We start from the raw sequence: 5,767 nt of genomic DNA, 5'->3' as shown, positions 1-5,767 counted from the left end.
GAAGGGAGTATAGGGAATTAAGCTCTGCCTTAAATATGCCATTGTGTAATCAAGACTCAGTTCCAAATGTGTGACCTACTTGTCCGGTGGAGTACGTCAACGAGAAAGGAGTACTGCGGGCCTTGCTCGCGGAGGCCGTAATGGTCTGAGGAGGCTTCCAAAGTCGCGGGCCTCGGGCTTGGAACTTGCACCAGGATGTGGTGGGCGCTCTTAGAGACACGCTGGTGTCGGCAGGTGAGCAGTGAGGCCTGGAATGCGCAGGGGTGGACAAGACTGGCCCTGGGAGAACCCTGGCTGCGGCAGGCACCCAGGTTCGCAGGCATGACTGCACATGTCATCGGCCTCATGGCGGGATGAGAGGTGCCGCCCTGGCAGAGACGTTGGGTATTCCATAAGAGGACCACGCCAGAGCTGCGTGCTTTTTATTCACACCCCTATGCTAGCCTGCCATACGCCGGGCCAGCCCAATCTGCACACGCTTACAGGGGGGACGTACCAAACTACATTTCCGTGATTTTCCCCACTGGATGGGGTGAATGGTTGCATCCACTGTCCACGACACTATCACCACCAGCATTATATGTCGTCATGGATATGTCTGTGGTCTACATACTGCAGTCCGTCCAGCACATCCACGCTGCACTGGGCATTGTGTATAATCTCATTCATGGGTCAGTTGCCTCCTTCGCACATGCTTGGTTCCCACCTCTCCCCACATTGCGCTATTGTGTGGCTGAGGTGCCATGCTGTTGATGGCTCATGTACATGGCTGGCCCAGGTTACCACGGTAAGTTATGCTGTCATGTCTGGTGGGTGGGCATGTTGTTTGGCATGTTGTATGTGTGTTTGTGACGTGTGTTTTGCCAGAGTTGTGAGTTGCAGGATTGTGGATTGGAGGTGTGTGGTGTGTTCATTTGGTACTTACCAACGAGCACTGCATTTCCGTAGGTGCCATCCTGGAAGTGCTGGTTGATAATGGACTGTCAGAAGATGTATGAGTCATGTACACTGCCTGGGTAGTTTGCGACGACATTGGTGAAGAGTTCCCGGTGGTCCACTATTGCCTGCACATTGATGGAATGCGTGTGCTTTCTGTTGCGGTAGTTGTGTGCAGTGTTGGCAGTGGGCACAAGTAGGACATGTGTGCAGTCAATTGCCCCCAACACATGCGGGAATGCAGCTATGGCATAGAAGCCTTCCTTGGTCTCCAGTTGTTCCTGCACAGTGTGGGGGAAGTATAGGTACTGGGGTACCGAGCTCATGATGGCATCCAGGACAGGTTTGAGGAACTTGGATAGGGCTGTCTGTGAGACTCCTCCGACTCTAGCGGTTGTTGGTTGGAAAGTCCCTGAGGCCAACAGGTGCAGAACAGCCAGCAGCTTTGTCTGCAGAGGGATGTTGGTTGTCCGCTGTGTTGGTGCCATCAGCCTGTGGGCAATGATGTTCAGGATGAGGAAGATGGTTGTCCTTTTGAGTCTGTAGTGGGCAATGACATGCTCTGGTATTAAGTCTGTGAGTCTGGTGTGTTTCCTGAAGGTCCGCTGTCTTTGTCTACGCTGCCTCTGTTGTGGACCGGGGGGGGGGCGGTTGGGGTAGGGGGCGAGGCGGTTGTTGGTGTCAAACCTTCACTCACCTGAAGTCCGGGGTGTCACCTTGAGAGACGTGAAGATTTTTCTCGGCTGCCCCCAAGAGCTTACCTCCAGCAAACCAACTACAAATTGCGGCTTACTGAATGCAAACACTTAAGGGAAGGGGGAAGTGGACAAAATAATAAAGAGAGAGAGAGACAAACACGCCACTCTTCTACTGCGCTGTGAGGGTTCAGTCGCCTCAGGAGGTCTCTTTCCTCTGGACAGCAAGACACAAAGTAAACATTTATAAGTCTTAGAGATTTAAAATAAAATTCTAATTTGCAACTAATAATCACATATGAAACATTCACACATCTGCCAGAACGTCTCCTGGTAAATATGCAAACTTTTCTGTGTACTGAAATAACACTGTACTCTGTAAGATAAGCAAAAAGCACTTAACCTTAACTCTAACACCTCCAAAGATCTATATATATATATATGCACATTTATGTATTCTAAACTCTGATTACCAAGATAAGGAAAACAAACTGTATGCACAAATGTCCTTGTTTTTGCTATTTCCTTAGAGTTCTTTTATGTCCTCTTTCAGGTCTTTTAAAAGAAGTTCTTGCCTGGCTGAGGAAGGAGTTCGCAAAGATAAGTCTTGTTCTTTTTTCTCCACGTTGTAACAAAGAAATAATGAGAACTTACTTGAATAGTCTTCGTGCATTTGCGCAAAAACACTAACTCACTGTCTTTTTTCTTCTCTTTTTAGGACGTGGCTCCTTTAAGGACCGAAGCAGGGTTGTTGTATGCTGGGTTTCCCGTTTGCTGCCGAGGGGGAAGACAAGCGGGTGAGGACCGGAACTAGCCTCCTGGATCCGGAAGCAGGAAGAAGCTGAATGACGATGATACTGGAACGGGAGCTCCAGAGGAAGACGCGATGACTTCTGACTTCAGGTAAGCGGGTAGATTATGACGAGCGCAAGCAGCGGCTTACGCTTGCAGGGGGTTTAAATAGCTTCTAGACTGGGTGGGGTTCTTGGCACACAGCGTACACGTGCCGCGAGGTTACCGGAGCCGGAGCGTGCACCAGAGGTTTCACGTGTGCGTTACAATAAAGCGGATGCACATGTTGCCTCCAGCCCGTGTTAACTGCCTAACGGTAACGTGATGTTTAACTGTAGTTCGACCATGAGCAGTTACACGTGCATAATGTAAAACAGAGCAGAAACAATGTCATTTGGCAATAATCTTGTGCAGCACCATGTGTATGTATTCGAACAAAGTCATTTGGCTAATTACAATACAAAAGCCTACCAATGAATCACAAAAGGGTTCAAGATGGCGATTCACGCCCCCCATTATTGCTAAATAATAGAAATGAAAGCAACAAAGGTAGAAGCAACAAAAAAGTTAAAGAGGTACAATTATAACTCAGCATTTACAAGAGATTGAGCATGGTCCTGACGGCGGACCCTAACAGTCACTCCCCTCAAAGGCCTCCCTACCGGACGTGGTTTGTGTGGGAATCTTAAATGAAATTGTCGTAACAACCTAGGAGCATGCACAAAGGATGCCGGCTCCCAAGAATTCTCAGAAGCATCATAACCTTTCCAGGCAATTAAATAGTACAATTTTCCTTGCATGCGTTTAACATCCAGTATCTTTCGGACTTCATACTCCAAATGTCCATCAATAGGAAGTGGTGGGGGTGGAGGTTCCAATCTAGTGTTTGGATTGTACGGTTTCAACAAGGAGACATGAAAGGTAGGATGGATTGCATATTCTGGAGGTAATTTTAGTTGCACAGTCACAGGGGTCAGTAGCTTGATTATGGGAAATGGCCCTATGTACTTAGGTAATAGTTTTCTGACACCCAATACTTTTAAATTTCTGGTTGAAAGCCATACTTTCTGACCTAATTGATATGGCTGAATGTCACTCCTATGTTTGTCTGCCTGTTGTTTCATTACTTTCTTGTAGTTATTTAAATGTTTTGTTGCTTTTTCTTGGATATTTAACAGAGAGGTAAGCCTTTCTGTAACTCCTGGGGGTGAAGAAGGACTCATGGTTATTGGAAGAATCCTTGGATGATAACCATTTAAAAAATAAAATGGGGTGCATTGTGTTGCTGAATGTACATTATTGTTGTAAATGAATTCAGCGACAGGTAAAGCTTTATCCCATTCCGATGTAAAATCAGCCATTAAACATCTTAACGTTTGCAACAATGTTTGATTCACCCTTTCAGTTTGGCCATCAGTTTCTGGGTGAAAGGCAGTGGAAAGAGCAATTTCCATTTTTAAAGTTTTACACACATGTGTCCAAAATTTAGAAGTAAACTGACCCCCTCTGTCCGAAATAATTTTCGTGGGCAAGCCATGTAATTTTACTATTTCTTTAAGAAATATGTCTGTTAACTCTACTGCAGTTGGGAGTTTTTTCAATGGTATAAAATGCGCCATTTTTGATAAATAATCCACGACTACTAAAATAGTTGTATAACCATTAGTTTTAGGTAAACTGGTTATAAAATCCAAACTGATTGTGTGCCAAGGATAGGGTGGAGTAGATAAGGGTTGTAATAAACCCATAGGAGCCTTATGCAAAGATTTATTTCTAGCACAGATAGCACAAGCACTTACATATTCCTTAACATCTGAAATCATAGAAGACCACCAGAAATGTTTCTTACAACTATCTAGCGTCTTTTGATATCCTGGATGACCAGCCAGTGAAGAATCATGATGCCATGCCACTACCACATCTTGTAATTCTTTGGTAGGCACCAACAACATGGTTTTATGGTAGAGCAAACCATCCTGTATCGAATGGTGAGGATCTTTCAACCATCTTTGTGCATCTATTTGTGAATGTTCAGCACGTAATTTTGTCAGAAATTCTTGTTGAACCAATGGCGCTACTATCTTTTGTGGAGGGATAATAGGAGGTCCTGTCAGATCTTATTTCGATTCCTGTGTATACCCATATCGGGATAAGACATCTGATTGTACTTGTTGAGTACCTGGTCTATAAGTGATTACAAAATCAAAAGCACTAAAAAAATTCAACCAACGCATTTGTCGTGGTGTTAATGCTTTTACTGAGCTAAAAAACTGTAAATTTTTGTGATCACTAAAAATAGTGACTGGGAATCTTGTCCCCATCAAATGATGTCTCCATTCTGTGAATGCCAGCTTTATAGCCAAAAGCTCCCTTTCAGCTACAGTATAATTCTGCTCAGCAGGAAGTAATTTTTTAGAGTAGAAAGCTACAGGATGCAACTGCCCATCCTGAGCATCTCTTTGAGAAAGCACTCCTCCGACCGTCACCTGTGAGGCATCCGCCTCAACAAAAAATGGAAAATCTGGATCTGGATGCTTTAACAGAGGAGCAGTGGTACATTTTTGTTTAAGGGATTCAAATGCTTGGGCTGCTTGGCCAGACCAAGAAAATACCTGACCCTTATGCAAAAGCTTGGTGAGAGGCACAACTGTTTCAGCAAACTGAGGAATAAAGCGCCTATAAAAATTAGCAAATCCCAATACTTTCTGCACTTCTTTAAGAGTCGTGGGTTCAGGCCATTCTCGAATAGCGCTCACCTTTTTTGGGTCCATCATTATACCTGCAGGTGACAAGCAATACCCAAGAAAGTCAACTGTATCTACATTAAAAATGCATTTTTCCAATTTTGCGAACAAATGATTTTCCAATAGTTTGTTTAACACTGCTCTGACATGGTGGATATGTTGTTCCTTATCTTTTGAATAAATCAAAATATCATCAATATATACAATCACACACACATCAAGAAACTCATGCAACACTTCATTTATAAAATACTGAAATGCCGCAGGCGCATTACACAAGCCAAATGGCATCACAGTGTATTCGAACAGACCAAATTTAGTTTTAAAAGCTGTTTTCCATTCATCATTTTCTTTCACTCTAACAAGATGATAAGCCCCTCTTAAATCTAACTTCGTATAGATGGTGGAATTACGCAGCTGATCTAACAAGACAGGGATTAGAGGCAACGGATATTTATTTTTTATGGTTGCTTTGTTTAATCCGCGATAATCAATGCAAGCGCGAAGACTACCGTCAGGTTTCGGTATGAAAAATAATGGCGAAGATACCGGTGATGTGGAATGTCTAATAAATCCTGACAGTAGAAGCTCGTCCAAATA

This window comes from Triturus cristatus, chromosome 6, assembly GCF_964204655.1.
Source record: "Triturus cristatus chromosome 6, aTriCri1.1, whole genome shotgun sequence".
NCBI classification, from domain to species: domain Eukaryota; kingdom Metazoa; phylum Chordata; class Amphibia; order Caudata; family Salamandridae; genus Triturus; species Triturus cristatus.
Note: the sequence above shows the minus strand (reverse complement) of the source record.